A 21988-nucleotide genomic window follows, 5' to 3' on the forward strand; every position below is an offset into this window, starting at 1 on the left:
ACTCCCACACTGATTATTTTGGGTCCCCTTCGTAGAAAGCTGTCTCTCCCTGTTTTCTGAGACAAGTGAGGTCCTGACCTTACTGTTCAGATGTGGTGGGGGGAAAAAATTTTGCAAGGAGAGCATGTACCATTTCTACTTGCTTTACACAGAAGAAAGGAGTGCTATGGGAAATTAAAATCAGTTTTAACAGCTTTAAGTCCCAGATCACTGGGATTGGAGCTGCTATATCCAGTGCATCCCTAGGGTATATATTTATATTTTTATATATGTAATATATATACACACAAGAAGTAACAATATGGAACTGGTTGGCATGGTGGCAGCACAACATACCTTGGACTTGGGCCAGAAGTGCCCTCAACTCACTCTCTCCAAGGCTTAGCAAATAGTGATTGTAAAGCATGAAGGTGTCACTCTTGCTATCTTGAAGGGAAGAGTAACAGCTGCATAACCTCATCTAGCAATTCTTTCCAGGGAAGTCTATACAGCTGCTTAGCACAGGGTCCTAAGAAAACTGAGCTTTCTAGTCTCCCTACTAGACAGTGAAAGGAAAATTACAAAAAGAAAAGGAGGACTTGTGGCACCTTAGAGACTAACCAATTTATTTGAGCATGAGCTTTCGTGAGCTACAGCTCACTTCATTGGATGCATACCGTGGAAACTGCAGCAGACTTTACAAAAATTACAGTTGCCTTTAATAAAGTGAGATCAGGGACGTGTTCTTCTAGTTAAGAAACAGAATTAGGAGTCATCGGTTCTAGTCTCAGCTCTGCTACGTGACCTTGCCCGTGTCACAACACATCTCTGTACCTCAGTTTCCACATCTGTAAAATAAAGATAACAATATTGACCTAACTCTGGGAGACTTTGAGGTTTAATTAATAGGTATAAAGAGCTCTGAGTCCCTTCAGTAAAATGTGGTACAACATATACATGTGAAATATTTATTAGTTTGGGGAAATAAAAAGGCAAGTGGGGCGGGTTTGCATTTATGCTCATTACAGCTGGACAGGAGACTAAAACCCAATCTGAAAATCTAACAGCAAAACAAAACGAAACAAAAAAAATTAATAACACATGAACATGACCGTAGAGCAGGGGTCGGCAACCTTCGGCATGCGATTCATCAGGGAAATCCGCTGGCAGGCAGCAAGACATTTTGTTTACATTGATCGTCCGCAAGCACGGCACCTCGTAGCTTCCGGTGGCCACGGTTTGCCATTCGCAGCCACTGGGAGCCACGGGGAGCCATGCCTGCAGATGGTCAACTTAAACAAAATGTCTCGCGACCCGCCAGTAGATTACCCTGATGCGCCGCGTGCCGAGGTTGCCGACCCCTCCTGTAGAGCTATTGAATTACTATGAGAGATCACTTTGCCAGCTACTGAAAACTAAACAGCATGGCTATTCTATCTAACAACCATTTTTTTACATTAGATATTATTAAGCAATGTATTTGTGCAACTAGATAGTCAACGTCTTCTTGGTTCAGCAGACAATCTATAGTAATTTGACCTCTGAAACCTGGACAAAACTTAATTCCCTAATTCGCAATTTTCAACACTTAAGCCACTCAATGGCTACTGGAATAAAAAAGCCATTTTGATGTACAAACAGCAAGCTACAGGCCCACCCGGACCTTACAGTGCAGTGATACACAGTAATAACAGTACTGTTCTCGAATACCTTCCATCAGATGATCTCCGTGCATCTTATAAACATCAATGAATAAAGCCTCACATACATCTCTGGTAGTATCATTAACCCTATTTTACAGATGGGAAAACTGAATTACAAAGCAGTTAAGTAACTTGAAGAAGGCCACACAACAATTCTGTGGCAGACCTGAGAAAAGAACCTGAGGCTGTCTACTCCCAGTTCTGAGCCTTAACACCAAGATCTCCTTACTACCATCACAAAAAAGACCCAAAGACTTTGATCCCAATTTTCTAACTTCAGTTAGAAATGATGTGGTCAAACTTGACACACTGTACATAAATGGGACATTTTATCGATTTTATTAGGGTATGGTCCCTTTTTTGTTTAAGTACATGCTTTATGAGACACCTGAAGGCCTTTGGGAATGTGGCACAATAAAAAATTACCATAATCATTTCTCTTGGAAAGATGGAGGGCTGAGTCAATCCTACTGGGACTCAAAACTGTGGCTGCATGAAGTCTAAGTACCCGCAAGCCAGAACTGATGCTTAGGCCAATAACACTCTCCCCTGTGGGATACAAGGTCCATTTAATCAATTTATAGACAGGCTCATGGAACAAGCAATAGCAGGGCTCAAAAGAAGAAACAAAGCAAATCTACAGTCATTTATCTGAACACACTGAACTTTGGATGTCTGGATAAACTGAAATCTGGATATGAACTACCCTCAGTTTTGCTTTTCCAAAACTAGTCCTAATTCTGTCCTACTCTGCTCATAAAGTACTGATGGGCCTGAACCAGAACCTTGGATCCTAATTCTCTCAAGCTTTGGGGAAGTTTAAGTCCAGAACCAAACTTCACAACTCAGACTTATTTCTGCTCAAATGTATTTGATTCTATTTCGCTGCAGGGGAAAAATAAAACTTTTCCTCTAAATATTTGGCATATTTCTCATCTTTCCCAACTGAGACCATTCCAAATGCACAGCTGGGAGGATAAAATCTTTGGGATCCCTTCTTCCCTAGATGTAAAAGGGATTTACATGCATGGATTCCATTAGTATTAGTAGGAGTGCTCTGAGGAAATCATCTATGCATTGAGATGAGAATATGACCCAGAGTTTAAACAGACTCAAAATTCAGACATCTGGGGCCCCATGCCACGAAGGAAAACAAAGAAGTAGAGAATGTAGCAGAGCTTTGCTTCACAGTAAAAGGACATCTACCTTGGCAAATCCAAGTCTCCTTGATCCAGCAGCAGAAATAATTTCAGGCTAGACATTTGGGAGGATTTACTTTTCCTTATGAGTTATTTAAACATTCAGAAAACAAAGCTATGTAAACTGAGTAGATGTACAAGGAAGAGCAATAACAACCAATTTTTACCCACTTTATTTTAAACATAGCAGAAATAGTACAATTATCTCCCATTAGCTGACACAGATCACTGTGTTACAGTCCAGTCAGCTCAGCCTACACTGGACTCAGAAGTACTAGTTCAGGTCACAGGGTAGGGGAAGGACTCTAGGCATGTATACTCCACAATAATTTATTACCCCATGAGATTATTAAAATGTTCAGGTCAATGGTAAGTCCCCTTGACTAGTTTATTAGAGGTATTTGGAATTTTTCTCATTTCATTTATTAGAGGGCAGCATACAAGCACAGATAGTTTGTGGTGTGTCCAAATGGTGATGCATCTCTGGGATTCAGCGTTGCACTGTATGCCTAAAGGGAAACCCTATGCAGTGCTAAATTATGTCAAGATCATCTTGATTCCTGATTGACTAATCAAGCATTTTAAATGCAAAATCAAAGAGCAAGGTAAGAAAAGAATAACTCTACCATATATTGCACCTGTTTTAGCTTCAAATAATTGGGAAGTTTGCAGTATTTATTAGGCTACTTACAGGGAGGCCAACTCCAAACTGTATAAACCCTAAACCTAAACGCTATTCAAATATCAAATGATATGCACTCAACCCTGTCAAATGCCTTATATTCACTCATGGATTGAAGAAGGCTATCTTTCCTGAGTGAGTCATGACATTTAGATTGTCACTAGAGCCCTCTCAGAAATCTGTAGCATCTTTTATATGAGATAAAAATAAGAGATGTTCAGAATTTATGGAGGAATTTAGTACATTAACTCCAGTGTCCCAGCCAAATTCCAACTTGGGTAATTACATTTTGTTTATGTGTAAACAATCTAATTTCAACTGGGCATAAGACTCTTCGCTTTCTGTCTTAAACAATTGTGTAGTCAAACCGCTGCTGTATTTTACCCCAGAAATGGTCATATTTTTGTGGTGGATGATAAGATACTTGCATAGTTTGTGTAGAAATTTAAGGCCCATATCATGAAATACTTATGCATATGCTTAACTTTAACCACGCGAGCAATTTCACTGAATGTCGTTCAGTTCAATGGGGCTATTCATGTGCTTAAAGGGCATGCATAGGTATATGCAGGATCTGGGCCTAAGTTTGTAAAGTGCCTTGGAAACATTTGAGGTCAAAGTAGACATATAAATGAAAAATATTATAACTATGAATATGTTTGAAAAGCTTAATTATTTTGATTTTAAAAATGCATCCAGTCAGTGCTCTAGACATATTACAATATTTATAAATACAATCCACAAATTGAACCTCATGTCTCAAAAACAAATGAACCCTCCCAACCAGATCCCTTAAAACAAAGCTCTCCTTCCCTGACTATTAATGTATTACAAAAGGTAGTGTTCTTTGCACAACCTTTAAAATTCTACTCAATACCTATCCCCATTTTCTTTCTCAGAAAATTTCTGTCTAATTATACTGCCTTCATCAATGTGCTGTGTGACCTGCACAGTAAAATGCTGAGAAGTCCTTATTTTCTCAAGATATAGATTACATTCTACTTCTCTAATTATATTTTTCTGAAACTCCATAATAGACAGACAAGGCAAATTTAAAACTGCAGCAGAAGGCTCAGGCCTTTCCTTAAAGATCAATGAACTTTTCTACACAAACCTTTACACATTCCAACAAATCCCAACTGCAGTAACTCTCAGCAGCATTGCATGAGGCGAGATATTCACAATGTCACAAAATTTTGGTGACATGTATAAATGTGTTTATTTTGTTATTATAGAAAGAGTACAGAGCCTGAAACACACTTATGTAGATGGTTTGATTGTTCCTCCAGTACATTTTAATAGACTAGTTATAAAAACTATGATAAAGAAGTCATATTTCCAAAAATAACATGTTAAATGAACAACTACATGAATGAGTTTTGAGTCAGCTGGTCTGGGAGGAGAGGTTTAAAAGAATATATAAAACAAAGTTATATGACTTGGTGTACATGCTGTCTCAGAATATGAATATAGAAAGAAAGAAAGAAAGAAAGAAAGAAAGAAAGAAAGAAAGAAAGAAAGAAAGAAAGAAAGGTTAATGTGATTATAGATTTCAGGACATCAGGTACAATATGCCACTGCCTCCTATGTGAGAGCATGAGCACTGAAAAGCATCAGGCAAAGCCTACTCAGTGATACTCAATCTGTTGCATCTCAAGCTGTCCTAATACAACACAGAAGAAGAAGCAAGGAATTTCTGGGAACAGAGGGTCACTAGGCTTTGGTGAAGTCTCTCTAGAATCTGGTAATAGGTTTTGCACTATTTGTCTCTTTGTAACCCTCCTGAATCTAGCTGAATACAAATAACCCAGGGGTTGAGATCTATACCGCCTTTAGAGAGTTGCCACATTGCAAAGAACAAAATATATTTTGCTTAGCATGCTGGTCAGGCAGCCAAATGGCTATTCTTAAATTTCCTTCACAACAGTCTGTAATACTTCATTTATTCTTTTCTTGGTTTTGCAAAACACTTAGAAATCATGAGCTAATTAGGAAATTCAGAAGGCTGGGTACTGAAAACAAATCAGAGAAAAACAAACAAACAAACACCAATCAAGCCCCCTGCACTAATAATGGGCTGATGGCACCAGTTCTGTGTATCGCCACTTACACATGATACGAATACTAGTACTTTCAAGAGCTATATTGGTTACCGTCCTAGGATCCTGAAGCTCTTAAAGAACATTCATGAATTAAGCCTCACTAAACACATGTGAGGTAGGCATTATTATTCCCCTTTTACAGATGTGGGAACTGAGACACAGAATGGTACTCCCAAATACCATGATGCTTATAAATACAAATAATAAATAAATAATAAACAGAGTTACTTGTCCAAGGTCTCTCAACAGGTCCAGGGGACAGGCAGAAATGGAACCCTTTTCTTTTGACTCTTAGCACAGTGCTTTAACCAGTAGAACATGCTTCCTTGTATGCCTAGTTTAAGAGTATCATCTTTCGTTTTCTGAATGAACACAGGATCTAACCAATGACAATGCTGACAGAGAGTGTTTCCTGGTGCAAGTTAGCAGCATCGAGAGTGCAGGTCCCCACAAGGATCCTAAATATCAAAACTTTCTTGGCCAGCTTCATTTTTAGGGCAAGATTTTCAAAACAGCCTCCATTTGTGCACGTGCCACTTTGCCCATTCAATCACTTGTACACACAGTGATGAAATATACACACTCAAAACTATTTGCACAACCATTAGTGACAGTGTGCAAAAAATTGTGTCTGAAGGTGATTGTGTGTGTACAGATGTCATGTTTTGGAAATGTGGTTCTTAATGGCTTTGTATACACTCCACAAGGTTGCATCTCTCCAACAGACTGGTCCCTTCCTGATTGGGAAGCCCTTTAACTTGATTTTCAGCAAGAGACTGAAAACAATTTCTATTCTTATCTCCCATACAATGACAGAGTATGACAGTCATCAAAGAGTGTTTATTTGTCCCTCAACTGAACAAATTCTCCAGTTTACATTTGTCTGCACACTAGACATTCAGTCAAGACCTTTAAACTCATTTCATTTGTGACCCACAGCAGATGTGAATTTGATTATGCATTACATTAGTCCTCTGGTCAGATTAAAGCCTCCATACCTCCTCCCTGCCCCCTCCCGCCTTTAATTTCTGAATGCTGTTATGTGGGAGACGCCAACTTTAGAGCAGATAGTTCTGAAAAAAAGGCAATTAAAAAAACACAGTACTTTAGAAATTTAAACAACAGGCCTGTGATCAAAATAATTCATAAAGGGAAGGATTTCATGAAGTAATTTCACAAGCCCACAATGCTTTTTTTTTTTTTGCTTTGTTTTTTAAATAAATCCGTCAGTACACATGCCAAGGCAAGACATCTGAATACAATATCAATGGACACACCCTGAAACGCTGCAACTAGGCTGTTCCAGTGCTGCAGCAAAAACTAAAAGCTGTCCTTTCCTCCCTCTCTCTTAAAATGATTACTTTATTTCTCTTAGTTTTGCAATATAAGATCAAACATTTCTTTCCCTCTGTCTAATCAGTTCTTCCTTTTTCCTCCCTTCATAAAACACACAATCCAAAAAATGGATTTTTTTCTCCTACTGACGGTAAGTGTGTCTGTTTAAAAAAAACATAAAGAGATCTAACTTATAATGAATCCCTCTGGCATAAAGAAGCCTGTTCTAATCTCCCTTTATTGGGCTTGAGTGATAGTTTTGCTCAACCAATATTGACAGGGCCGTCTTGTTTCTCAGGCTTTCGCTTTCCCTGAGTTGGAAAAAGGATACAGTGCATTTTCACATTCTCCAAGTCTGCAGTTGTTTTTATATAAGAAGTAATTTGCTTGGGTCACATCAGGTCAAATGGGAAGCCTGCCCAGCTCTTGGTTTTAAAGGAAAAACATACAGAAAGACACAAAAACACAACAGTTTCCTTCATTAAATTCCACTCTACCTGCCATGGGCTTTCAGCCACAATGGAATTTCCCACCCTGGCTGAGCGTAGCTCAACTTTTATTTTTAGGTGGGTTTTTTTAAATAAAAAAATCTTATTTCAAGTGAACTTTGAGGTAAGGGTTATTATAGTCTAGTGCAACCCTCCTTGTAAAGAAATAAATAACATAAAAAAGAACTACAGATGTGGGGCCAAATCTTGAAGTCCTCATGCAGGGCCAGGTTCTGGTCTCCTTTACATTGGTGAAATATCACTGAAGTAATGGGAGTTACACCTGGGTAAAAGGTAGTTTGAGATCAGAATTATGCCCTAAGTTTTTAACTCAGTCCTCACTCAGGGAAATCTTCAACTGACTTCAGTGGGAGTTTTGCTCAAGTAAGGTCTGCCTATGAGCATTAGGACTTGTTTCTGCACTGTGCTGAACACTTTATTGAGCTCTCTTAACTCACAATGACTTGAATGGAACTTGAGGGTGCTCAGCACCTCATGGGAATGTTCAGCAAGGATCGTTTAGCATTTTAAGAGCTGAGGACTATATACCCAAAGAACTGCCCAAGTGATTACTTGATGATGGCCAGTGATTACCAACTTTAGGTAAAATTTGTTCACAAACAAATGGAAGATATCCACATTTCTCCTCCTTACCCCCAAAAACAATCACAAAGAAACCCGGGACAACATTCTAACCTGATTTACACACTGTGTAGCACCAGGCAAGGTTGCTGGGCTTATAAGAACAATAGGTTAGGAATGGATGCTTGATTGTTTTCAATTCTGAATGGTAGTTTTGCCTGAATTAGGACTAAGAGCTGTTGGGTCTGGCCTTTAAGCAATCTTTTGGACTTCTAAAGAGACTTTCATCCAGAGAGCTCAAAGCATTATTTGTTACTCTGGATAGCAGTTTGAAGCAGTTTGAGTAGTATGATAGTGGAGAAGATTCTCACCTGCATGGCCCTTCCTCATCAATCTGGAGAAGACGTTCGTTTTTTTTAAAACTTCTAATCTCCCTTTTCAAACCAAAGTGTGGCTAGTGGGAGCCCAGCAGGTTTTCTTGCCCCTTCTCTCTCCATGGTCACGTAGTCCATCTCCTCTATTTTCCTCCCTCACCCCAAATCCTGTGTCCTTCTAGCTGATCCTTCTATTGTCCTCCTTAACATAAATGTCCTTACCCAGCATGTCATTTTTCTTGGGGCATTATTGCTCTTCCTCCATCGCTAATACTTCTCCTTAGCAACCTCCCACCCCAGTGCCTCTTTAAAGTTGTTTGCTGCAGCATTTGTTCCTTCAGCATTGCAAAACATTCATAAACTGGAGATTAGTTCACTTTGTCTGGCTTCCAAAGCCATTTGCTGCTTGAGACCATTTCATGAGCTTGTCTACTCATGTGGATAAACAAAAAATCTCAGCTATAATGTGAATTAGGAAGAGGAAACAGCAGTTACATAGACCAAATACCAGTGAGGGTGAAATTAGTGACAGTTACAGGTTTTATTGGTGCTGCCCCTGCCTGAGCTATTCTATACAGGCTCATCTTTAGATAGCAGAATTTTGCAAGTTAAAAGGATGATATTTCTTCCCAGCAGAACTGAGTGACCTACCCTAACATTTTGCTTGTGATTTTAGTGCTTCTGCTAACTCCATGCTAAATAGCCTCTAGAGTCACAACCTTGTGTCCAGATGATTAATCTGAACATTTTTGCAGCTCCCCAGAGCAGCACATTATTCCCCCCACATGCTTTGAAAAACCTAGGATTCTGCATTATGGTCTGGTTTACAGATGTACTTACTCCACAGTGGTAACACATCTTCCTTTAAACCAAGGGCCAGTACCGCTTGAATTCATACTTCAGACAGAATATACCTGTGCCCTGAATTAGGGAACTAGGGACTGGCTGATGATATAACATCTGAATTCAGAATGTAATACAAGTCTCCCTTTGTTCTAAGCTCACCACACCCACCTGCTCACTCTACTTCTTACAGACTTCATGGTCCAATATCATGCTGATTGTAAAAGATATGAAACTTGGGTTTTGTTCATCCACGTAGTGATCACCTGAGTATTCAGATAATTGACTTGCAGATGTCTGATGCCTACTAAGCCAGCAGCAATCACTGTTATTTATTATCTGCAGAGTTAAGAAGCATAAACTCTATTTAGTTTTATAAACTTTATTTAGTTTTTGACAAACACTGATAAAACTAAGCAAGGATGAAAAGGTTATAATCAACCCAGTTCAGTAACTGTTGCTATTGGTGTTCAAAGGAAACACTTTGGTCCCGGCAGCCAATGGTAGATTCCTAAATCTTGACTATGTTGATTGCTTGCAGCTTAAAAAGATGGCAGGAGATTGGCAAAGGAGGTTTCTATTGGTTTAAAGGAGAAACAATGGTTGGAGCCGGAAAAAGCATAATTGGCTAAATCCAGCAGCATCAGGCCTCCAAGATGGTTTGCTCTCCCCATAAGTCACTCCAGCCAAGAGTAATTTATGACAGAGGGTTCCTCAGAGTACTTTATAAAATCTGAGCCACTCTCACACACCCTAGAAGGCTCTCTAAAACCCTTTATATAGATGGCTAAATATGCAAAACGTTGTGCCCTGTTTCTGTAGTTGAAATGCCATGGGTCTGAGTCTCCTCTTGCATAAGTTTACAATGGTGTAACTCTATAGACTTCAGACTCCTGACTCAACCAGTGTGAGTGAGAGAAGACTAAGGAGCTAAGTAAGTGTACTTTTAAGATGAAGTGCAAGGAATTAAACGCACAGAGCATTTTCAAATATGATGAAAATCCACGCATGCAGTGAGTTGTGACTAGTTCAGCACTGACTGATGATAAATGGAAAGAGGGCAAAGTTGGACAACCAGGTGTGCCAGTGAATTCTTCCAGAAACATGTGAATATACAACTTCTATTCCAGTCAAGAAACTTAGCAGATTTGAACCCCCAAACTGAATAAAAATAAATGTCTTCTAATTTCATAAATGACAGCAGGAATGCCTGTCATTACACGTATTAGCAGATAAAATGCCTCTAAGGGATTGGATTATAAGGGGGATCCTTACAAAGCAAAACAGGAAACAGGCTCATTGAACACATCAGCAGCACAGAGTTAATCTAAGGAGAAGTCTTCTCTATATTCATTTTCTATGCCAGGCATGATTGTCATAAGACAAATTCTATTTTATCAGTTCTAGGCGTTATACCTTGAACCCCTATAGAAAACTGGCTTACAATCATAATCATGTTAAGATATCATGCCCATTTTTTCCCCTTGAAGATGTGGCTGGCAATATTCCTAGAAGGAAGTATTTAAAATAAACAGCTTTATTATCTGTGTTACTTAGGAGTTTATCTGAAGGCAGACAAGCAAGAGTTTCAAATATATTAACAAGTACTTCTCTTTCAAATTGTCAGGACACTGCTCTCAAACTCAGGCCTAGTCGGTGTTTGGAAAGCCGCATTGGCTCAGGGAATTCACAGTCTTGGGTGGGCCAGCTTCCAGGGTTCTGCGACACACTTCCTGATTTGCGACAGGGTCTTGGCCCTCACTGGCTGGTGACTATACATAAACTTCCTGCTTCCCTTCTGGACCTGTCTGAGCAATGAGCCATTGCCCACAGGTACTACTCCAACCCACCTGAACCTGCATTGCTGCCTCGCCCGATCCTACAAGTCAACTCGCTGTACCTTTCCCTTAGATTGGATCTCCCAGCAATCAGATCTCTTGAGCAAACTCTTACCGCTGATCAGGACTGCCCATTAACCAGCCTGATTTCCAGGCTTGATAGTTTGCTCAGACCAATTTTTCAATCTCCTGGTCTCGCCCCTGCTCCAAGGAAAGTGGCATGGAACCCGCAGGGGTAGCATTGCTGACCTGCCCAGCTTAAATCAGGGGTGGTCAAACCTGGGTAACATAGAAAACCTCACTGGCCAAGCCCTTACAGGTATCTTCCGAACCCCCTTAAGATCATCCCTTCACCTACAGCTGCAATTCTTACATCAGAATTCCAGACAAGCTGTTTCTCTCAGGCAGGCTTTTACTGACTCTGGGGAAAGGGATAGATCCACAGACACCACTGAAGCACAATTCCTTGGTCTCTCCAGGCACCCTCAGGCTGCCCCAACTTGGATGAGACAGCTGACAGCTCACTGCTCACCTCTGGTCCTGTCAGTCAGGAAACCACAGGTCTGGAAACAGTAATTGGGGAACATTATGAACTCCATTGATTCAGCTTAATCTGGTCCCCACACTTCCCTGTGATACTTGGAATCCCCTGGCTGGCCAAGCATTACCCGAGTATCTTCTGGTGGCACCATATTGTGACTTTTAGCTCAGAGTACTGCTGAACCAAATGCCTTTCAGGCCCAAGTCCAGGTTTCCAGAATCCCCAGCCAGACACCCCACCCGTCCTCCAGGTCTGGTGGTAGAGGGTGTACTGTCTCAAGCAGCACAAAGAGCTTTGTTACTTCTAGGGTTAGCTGTTTCTCCTCCCATAAAATACCGTGCAGACATGATCCCGGAGCTGCTAGGCCTAGTAAGGACAGCCCAGATATTCACCAAGCTGGATCTCCCAAGAGCCTACAATCTAGTCAGGATCCGGCCAGGGGATGACCAGTTTACACAGATGGCACACTTCATTCCCTGCACACAATTCCCCACCACTGAGGACACTGCCTGTCTCTTCATCTCCCATGTTTTCTGCCTCCATGGCCTCCCAGCCACATTACTTCAAACCAGGGACCCCAGTTTATGTCACAGTTTTAGAGGGTGGTATTCCACTTACTAGTGGTGCGTCTCCATACCTCAACCTCCTATCATCTGTAAAAGACAGTCAGTCAGAAAGAGTGAATGAGGTATTGGAACAGTACCTACAATGTTTCACAAATTTCCACCAACATTTGCTCTTCACTGGTTCTATACACAGAATTTGCATAGAATAACATGGACCATGTCTTGACCTGGATTAGCCTGTTTTTTTGCTAACTACTGTTTTCACCCCCATTTTCATTCTGCTCTTCTCACGGTGCCTGCTGTCCTTGCAGCCTCAGATCTGATACACCACATCCAACAAAACCAAGAGAAGCTAATGCAACATCTTGATGCAGCTAAGAAGGCATATGCCACCTACAGGAAGGTTTCGTTTTCACTCAGACCCACCTGACTTTGCCTTGCTGCCTCGCCAGACTCCGTCAGCTGCCTTGCCATACCTTTCCCTTGGATTGACTCACCCACCCAGCAATTGGGCTTCTTGCTTCTTGTGCAAACTCTAACTACTGATTGGGACAGACTTTTGACCTGCCTGATTTCCGGGCATCACAAAAATGCTCATGCCATATACATTTTTAATATCATTTATTGTTTTTACAGTGCTGAAGAATCTGACAGGCAGTTAAAGCAAGGTAAGAAATGCTACTAGTAGATCCTTGCCCCTAAGGGCTTATAGTTTGGATATTTAGGATGAAATCCTGACCCCACTGAAGTCAATGAGAGTTTTTCCATTGACTTAAACAGGGCCAGGACTTCATCCTTACAATCTATTTATATTATAAATAATTTAATTTCTACAGTACCTCAGTACCAGAGAACTGGGCTAAATACTGTGGAAAGGGACACCAGTGATAAGTAAAATTGCATATGTGGGCCAAATACTGCTTTATGTATTCACTTAATTAGTTCCAGTGAAGTCAATGGGACTTATTTGCTTCAATAAAGCAAGCAAGATTTGGCCCTATAATAGGAGCTGGGAGGATGCTCAGCTAATAGACTGACACAAATATTTGAAGGTTCTGTGAAAAACTAAATATGTAGCAAGAGGCTGATTTAGTATAACTTGTAATTTAGGTGGGCAGTAGATACAGGCTTTCAAACATTATTTCATCACAGTCACCACCTTTGAAAATAATGCAATTTTTTTTTCAGAAGCCCTTAGTTGTATTTCCAATACATGTATGACTTGGCCAAAATGACTGCAAATATGTGCAATTCCTGCATCAAAAGAGGGTGATTTAAGGAGCTAGTCAGATACGGTACTAGAGACAGCATGGTGAGATAGGTGTCTTTAGAAATACCCATAATAGAATGAAAGGTTTCAGTGAGATTTTCCTTGCTTTAATCGGTTTGAGCTAGACCTTTAGCATTCTCTTATAAATATCAGAAGCTATATACTGCATTTTTATAACATCTTTCATCTGAGGATCTCATAACTTAATTAAGAGGGACACTGTCAAGTTAAAAATCATATATTTTTATTAAGTAATTTCCTTACCTGTGTTACTAATAACACTTGGGACTATTGAGCTGAAACTAATTTAATGTTCCCCTATTATTATGTTTTGAGGTTGGTTTATTTTTTACATGCTGCTTATCTTGGGAAATGAAAATTGGTTTCTCAGCTTTATTTTTGCTTCTAGTCAGTTTCAGTTGGAGATTCTCCTATGCTAGAACAATGTATTTCCTTTGGGGTTGTAAAAACACTGTAGGGAAATGTTTAAATCCAAAAACACCCTCCCCCCCATTTCTATGTGCATTTTAAAAAAATAAACCAAATGTTTCTATTAATATGAGATTTGTAAGGCATTTAACAAAAATAAAGCCTAGATTGTGGTGCAAAGCTACCTAACAATGTGTTCCTGTTAGCCTCAACACCCCCATGAAAAGGGTGAGAATTACTGGTCTTGTAAAGGTTAGTTATAAGCATACAGAAATTTGACTTGTCAGGAGAGAAGGCACATTTAAGAAATGCACTTGGCTCAGTCAAAGTCTGCTCAGAGCTCTAGAAATATCTAGTTAGCTCACAATAGGCATGCACAGATGCTTATTACAATTACTGATTACCATTATATATATATATATAGTAATATTATCTTTCTCAATAGTCACTCCCATACTAGTCACATAATTAGTTAGATTGTAAATTACGTGGGACAGGGACTGTGTTTTCATTCTGTGTGCACAGAACCTAGAATATTGTTGGCACTACCAGAATACAAGCAATTAAAATAGTAACAGCAACCATTACAGTACCTATCCTTACAACCTCTACTTAACACGTGGGTAAACTGAGACACAGAGAAGTTAAATAATAAGTCACAGAGCATGTCAATGGTAGAACCAAGAATAGAATCCTAACTCCCACTCCAATGACTACTGACTAGATTGCTCTGCATCTCCCTTCCTTTTCAGGGTATTTTATATCAAGAACAGGAAAGTATTCTTCCCCTAGCACTCCAAGCAGCTGATATGGCAAAACCCAGGTTTTTTTTACTTCAAGCAGCTCTTTTTGCTCAGCATGAGGTTTCCTCTTTCTCTCCCATTCCCTAGGTTCAACAATCAGCAAATCAGTGATTTACTTATGTGACTATAGAACTCCTGCCTCACAAGCAAAGAGGAGTTTTACCTTTTGGTTTGTTTTTTGCTGGTCCACTGCTCAGATGATCCCAGGGGATATAATGTCAGCTAGCAAACTTTTTAAACAGGTGGAGGTTGAAATGGGAAGCAGGTCATGGAGTCAACAGCAGTGAGTCAGCTCGGCCTGCTATTTAAAAAGAAAACTGTAATAAGACCGGAAATAATAAATAAAAATCATAAAACATACAGCCAAAAGGAGTCTCAGGAGCTAGTCAGGAGCAACACAAGTGGACTAAATACAACTTTGAAGCATGATGATGCAGCCTGATATTGAAAACAGAATCCGACACAGTTGTGCAGATGAATCCTTTATATGAAAAATGTTAGTTTTCCACAGGCTTCAAATGAAGTTCTCTTGGTACTCATCTGCAAACATTTTCTTGCTGCATGTCTAGTGTTTATCAGGGATGAAGAACCCCACAGTTTAGTAGCCCAAGAGAACATGAAGTCAGGCCAAGGACAACCTCTTCATAAGAGTCAAAAGATGTGCAGGACATGAAGGATCTGAATCAAGCAAACATTGTTATTCTGTCTGAAAACGTGCTTTCTTTAATAAATATGTGGGCTATCAAAAGTAGCCTTTGGTTGGCTGATTGGATTTGTATGCTATAAACATATGTGATCATTTATTTGTTTGGTCATTTCTAGTTTACTGTAAAATCACTGGAATAGATCTAAAAGTCTGAATCAGTCTTTTATTATTCCATATTACATTACAATAGGGGAGTGTCAGTTTCCCACATCTATAAATTTTTTCACATTTTGTACCTGTTCAAGAACCAGAACGTAATGTGTAAAATCCTACATCTACAGAAAAAGGCACTAACAGCTGATATAACTTACAGGTAACAATCAAGCAGTAACATTTTTGCTGCAATTACTGAGGAAAAAATCCAAAGCTACTTGCACCTGTTTACAAAAATGTTTTACACAGACTCTGAAGTCTGATACCCTTATCTCAGGGATAGCCTTAAGACACATTGGAGATGCTCATTACATATATTGCCACAAAGATGAGCCACAACACAGTTTTTACCCAATGTCCTCATTCCTTTTAACATAAAGACCAGGATTATCCTGAAATAATCCTGTTAGGCCATTGCATGGTGACATTTATTATGTGTGTCCAGTTTAAACAGATGGAGCAAAATATAGGTAGAAGATTTTACTTTGTAGAGTTGAAAGCTTATAATGCTTCAAGAAAATACCCAGTTCCATAGTACATAGTAAGAAATATAGTAAACAAAATGGTAGTCTATGGGCTGGCTACTGAGAGAATAAAGGAATGGCTTCTGTTCCACGTCACTCTCTCCCTTGCCCATTCTTTCTCATTCTTGTTCATTCTCTAATTCACCCACACATTGGCTCATTTATTCTTGCCTATATGCTCTCAATCACTCTTACACTCATTCATTCTCTCCTTCTATCACCCAGGCACCCATTCATTTGTTATAACACATTCATTCTCTCTCTCTCACCCAACCACACTCACCTTCACCCAAACAAATACACAGAGTCCGGGCGGGCCTAACTTACTCTCATCCATCAGTCAACTTCCCCGTGGGCTCGGAGGAGGGGGTAGTGGCAGGAACTCATTGCAGGCACTGGTGAAAGCTGGGGTCCAGAATATCAGAAAGAGCTTTTTCAGCAGATGAGGGGGAAAAGGAGAGGAGACAGGGCCCTGCTCTTGTAGGGGTTGACTAGCAGAGGAGAGAGGACACTCCAAAGTGAAAGGGCCTCTCCTGTGTGGAAGAGAGAGAGAGAGAGAGAGAGCAAAAGGAGCACAGAAGAGGTTCTAGCTGTCCAGGAGGAGTCACTCCTGTGGCATCTGGGAATGAGGAAATCCAGGGAGTGCATCAGGCTCTTTGCACCAAAGAATCAGGCACTGGGAGCAGTACCTGTGGGACAGCCACTACTATATATCAGGTCAGCACAGTGGTGTCCTAGAGAAAGGGGAACAAGTACTCTGGCTATTGTGATGGGGCAAGGCCAGATGGCTATGGAAAAGTAGTGGGAGATAGATATATTAGCTCCAGGCTAAACAAATCTCTGGTACCAGGATAAGTGAAATGGCAGCTGCTCTGGGTCAATTAAGACACCTGGGGCCAATTAAGAACTTTCCAGAAGGCAGGGAGAAGGCTAGGTTGATTGGGATACCTGAAGCCAGTCAGGGGCTGGCTGAAACTAGTTAAAAGCCTCCCAGTTAGTCAGGAGCTGTGGGAGGAAGTTGTGCTGTTGGAGAGGCTGAGTAGTACACACCATATCAGGCACAAGGAAGGAGGCCCTGATGTAAGGGTGAAGTGGAGCTTGTGGAAGTGAGGGCTGCTGTGGGGGAAGTAGCCCAGGGAATTGTATATGTTATGTTTCTAAAAGGTCAGCTACCATAGCTGATACTATTAGGGTCCCTGAGCTGGAGCCCGGAGTAGAGGGTGGGCCCGGGCTCCCCCACCCACCTTTGCCCCCTGATTAATCACTGAGATCGGGAGACAACAGAGACTGTGCAAGGAAGGATAACTACTCCTCACCTCCCTCGCTGGCTTATGATGAAAATGGGTCAGTAGACTGTGACCCTTGTCTCTAGAGAGAAGGGTTATGTGGAGGGTCACAGTGAGCCTCTGAGGTTCACAAAATCTGCCAGGAAATGCGGGACCCACGGAGGCAAGGACAGAGCTTTGTCACACTATGTAGAGCAACACAGATCAGACCTAATGACTGGGGAACACTCTACCACACTGGTAAGTGTCACTCTCCTGCCCAGGACTTGAACAAATACTTATGCTGTCCTATTTTGGCAGGAGCCCTGATCTGGATTCTGTTCCTGGCTCTGCCCCTAACTATCCATGTGACCTTTAGCAAGTCACTTCACCTCTCCATGCCCCAGTTTTGCCATCTGTAAAGGGGGATTATATTAGTTTAGTACCTCCTGTGTGGAAAGCTTCATTCATTAAATGCTATAAAGTGCTTTGATATCCTCCAAAGCCTGGCATTATGTAAGTGCAAATTATGATTCTAGTTCTCAGTATGTCCAAAGCTATTTTAGGTATTACCAAAAGGCTCCACTGTAAAACATTAAATTGTCATCATACTGAAAAATAATTAACAACCTACATTTTTGGGGTCCATTATTTGAACTATTTGACTGATTAGTGAATTACCCCGAATCTTCAAGCTGTCAAGGGAGAAAGTAGAAAACATTACAAAGCAGTGCCTAGAAAGGACTATCTGAAAAAACAGACTAAGAAAGAGAACAGGGACCATTTATTCAGTTCATTACAGCAAAACAGCAGGTAAGAGTCAAAGTAATCAGATGTACTGGACAAAAGATGTTGCTAGTGATACTGTATAAAGATGATCAAAGGGGATTAACTTGTAATCAATGGACTGATCCAAAACAACCAACAAAGAAAAAGGCTATTAAGAATGGTATATACCGTCCCCGAGAGAAGGCATAACACACTATGGCATACTGATTTTTATTTCAAACACCACCATACAATTCAAGATCTGATGTATGTGAGAGAAACAGCCTGAAGTGGTCTGAGCCCAGGGGTAGGAGGCAGGGAGTTCCAGTCCTGTCACCAACGCTGCCCGACTGTGGCTTTAGACAAATCACTCTTTGTCTCTGTATCTCTGAGGATAACAACATTTATTAGTATCAGACCCAAATGATAACACGGCTTATGAACATCCCTAAATCTTGGAGAAATTTGGATCCACATCCAAATTGTTGGCTGACCCCATGATGGACTGGACTGAAACGCTGTATCCAAATAAACCTCATGTTAGAGTGCACAACTGTGTATAAACTTTATGGACCACTTACTTTCCTATCAGGGAGCTTTAGTTAGTTAATATCTGTAAAGTGCTTTGAAGATGAAAAAAAAACTCTGTAAAAAGTCCCAATTATTATGCACAGAAGAAACATCCAGCACAAACATTTAAACTATAAAGGAAGTGAGCTGTGCTGGTTAAGGAATTCAGAGCCAGATCAACCGCTCTAGTGAAATCAGTTCAGCTATGCTAATTTACACAGCTGAGGGTCTGGCCCTCAAGGTGCCAGCACTCAGGGACAAACCCACAGCCAATACAGTAGGCTTCCAGACACTGAGGAATTTCTTGCCCTGGCATCACATGCCCAGCTGTACTCATCAAAGACGAAAAACTGACAGCATTGTCTGAAAGACACAGCTTGGGATAATTGCTCCTTGTAGCTCCCCTGTCAATGAATATTATCATATTCTTTTCACAGATAAGATTACTGCACCTTTTCATATTCCTTCATGCTCAGCCCCATAGTAGATTTCTCCTTCTTTACTGAAGTGATTCAAATGTAGCATAATGTAAGGGCCTGATTTTAAAATCCCGAGGATCTCCATATACACAGCTGCATTCATTGCTGTTTTATACAGCCTAGTTGTGATGAGGTGAGGCAATGGAAACAACACACACACACACACGAATTTACATGCACAAGTACATAAATGGCTTGGAATGGATGTTTATCATTATTATGTTACTATTATAATCATTTTATAAATCTAATAAGATCATCAATCTTATAATACAATTATCTAAGTATTACAAATACTATATTCTATATTTTAAATGCTTTAATGGACAATAGCAACATATAATCCAATACGCAGCCTAACAACTGAGCCAACAGGCCTTTGGCCATGGAAAGTTACAAGGAAAAGTTGTGTAGTAACTTGGGGCCAGCAAAACAATAATTAGTGCATATTCAACAGACCCCAAGACTAGGGAAGAAGTATTTCCTGGCATGGGCCCAAGTTTCTATCTTGTACTCATTCACTTGACTCATCATATTGAGTCCCTATGCCTATTTTAACTAATAATATGGGCCCCATAACTGTACTATCTTAGCGGCTCACAGTCTTTAATGGATTTACCCTCACAAGGATCCTGTGAGGTAGGGAAGTGCTATCATCCGCATTTTGCAGATGGGGAACTGAATCCACAACTCAAGTCTCCAGCTAGTGCCCTAACTACTGGCCCTTCCTTCCTTTCTCTCTCTCAGATATGCTATCCCAATTCTTTCAAAGGTTTGTGGTTGAAATCCAGGTCCTGTTGAGGTCAATTACAAAACTCACATTGACTTCAGTTGGGCCTGGATTTCACCCCTGATGATTATCTCTAACATTGTTTGTTGTTTCCATTCTACATTTCCCGCCAGAGACAATAGAATTGAAAGTGGTATGTGGGGTTTGTTTTGGGGATTTGGGGATATGATTTTCTTTACAAGGCTAGCTGAGCTACACAACATTGGCCAGCAGGAAAGAATGCAAAGAAAAAGAATCCGATGCTGTTACCTACCACAGTATTGCACTGAAAATAGTTAAATCTAAAGACAAAACTGAAAGCATTTTGTTTCCATTTCTTACTGCTACGGGCTAATTCGTTATTGTTATTCTGATGTGAGGAAACAACATTTTGCAGTGCTTGTTGGACTTTCATGGTGGTCTCTCTATGAACCATAATCAGATGTGTGCGTGCTGCTATCAATATCTGTGGGATCAGTCTGAGTTGATCTCTTGCCTTAATATTTTAATGGGAACTTATATTAATAAAAATAAATTAACCTATGAATTTTAATGTCAACTCAGGCTTGGCTCCACACCAATCCTGGTTTTGTCCTTCTTACTGTAAAACGGGGATGGGTTAAAAGCAGACCCAATTAATCGGTCTGACAGAGGGTGCCTGTGATGTGAGATAGGTGCCTCTAACAGTCTTGAAAATCTAAATAAATAATGGAACGCTTAGGTGCTACCAGCAATAAAGTTGGTAATTCAGTAGGTGTCACTCTTCCTTCTGAGTCACTAAAGAACCAATGCCCATAGTCCTCTGCTCTAATCACTTCTCCCACCTCACTGTTTATACACAGGAGGCTGCATATAGATCCACAGATATAGATTAGATGTACATACATAGATATAGACATATTGGTCTAAATTTTCAAAAATTACTAGCTGTTTCAGGTGACCAAGTTACACCTTAAATGAACCTAACCACGTCTATAGTTGAACACCCAAAAATGGAGACAAAAAAATCACTAGCCACCTTTGGAAATTTAAACTAATACATATACAAAGGACTCACATACACATTACATATATTTAGTGAAATAGTTGCCTTTTTCCTATACATTTTGTATGTTGTGAATTAAAACCATTAAAAATGAGACAAATAAAAACACATGCACACAGAAAATGAAGAGGCCCTTTCTAGAATGAAAAGAAAATTAAGAGTTGCATAAACAACTCAGGATATGACGGGGCAGCTGGAGAACCATGCTGGGGGACAGAACTTCTAAGTGAAGCCATACACAGTAAATTGTCTCCCCGGACAATTTATTGTTCTTCAAAGAGAATAATGATTCTAGAGATGAGTTTGCATTTGTCTTTGGATGTCACAGTAAATGCTAAGAAAGCAATCGAGAATTATTATTTCTTCTGCGCAGGGGAGGATTTAGCTAGAATCTTTACATTCTTGGGATCTGGGCCCAGCAATCTCAGAGGTGAATATAGCAAGTCAGTGAGACACCCTGTATCTATCCAGGGATTCAGAGGCCTAGTTGGGGCTCCGTGGAAGGAAGATCAAGGAATCCAGGGCTAAAAGGGCCCAGTTATACCCTCGAGACATGGGGACATTAGGAGTGGAGAAAGTAAGTGGACTGCTTGAGAAGTGGTGGCAGGAGGCATTTTGCTTCCCAAGACAAAGAGTACATATAGTGCCTCCATGGGCGCAGTGCAGAATGTACTCAATGGAGGTCCTTGCTACATCTTTGAAAAATCTCTGAGCTGGATTATAGCGGGCCTGGACCATATCCAAGTCTACACCCCATCCAGATGTTCTCTGCGCTCGAGGACTCATCATAGCAGGCAGCATTAGTCACCCCCATGTGCACAAGAGCACCAACTGCCATATTATGGATACAACACGCCCTCTCTCTCCCCACAAAAGCATTCATTCAGGTGTGAACATAGTCTGGGCCTCAATCTAAAATCCAAGCCAACCTCTGAGAACCAAAGGAGAAATCGCTTGTACGAGTATTTGGATTTG

The 21988-nt window shown here is 40.5% G+C and overlaps 1 protein-coding gene across 3 annotated transcripts in view; it reads right to left on the bottom strand.

Moving 5' to 3' along the window:
* The window catches only part of ZBTB20 (zinc finger and BTB domain containing 20), a 626421-nt gene that overhangs the window by 287960 nt on the left and 316473 nt on the right, over window positions 1-21988 (bottom strand). Inside the window, exon 5 of one of the 3 annotated variants that reach the window (XM_048818071.2) lies at window positions 14898-15032. The exons of 1 other annotated variant lie outside the window; for it this stretch is intronic. The gene's annotated coding sequence lies outside the window, so the exon portion shown is untranslated. Of the gene's footprint in view, window positions 1-14897; window positions 15036-21988 lie in introns of all 3 variants that reach the window. One more of the 3 variants, XM_048818047.2, reaches the window with a different exon arrangement.

Source organism: Caretta caretta, chromosome 1, assembly GCF_965140235.1.
Source record: "Caretta caretta isolate rCarCar2 chromosome 1, rCarCar1.hap1, whole genome shotgun sequence".
Lineage (NCBI taxonomy): Eukaryota > Metazoa > Chordata > Testudines > Cheloniidae > Caretta > Caretta caretta.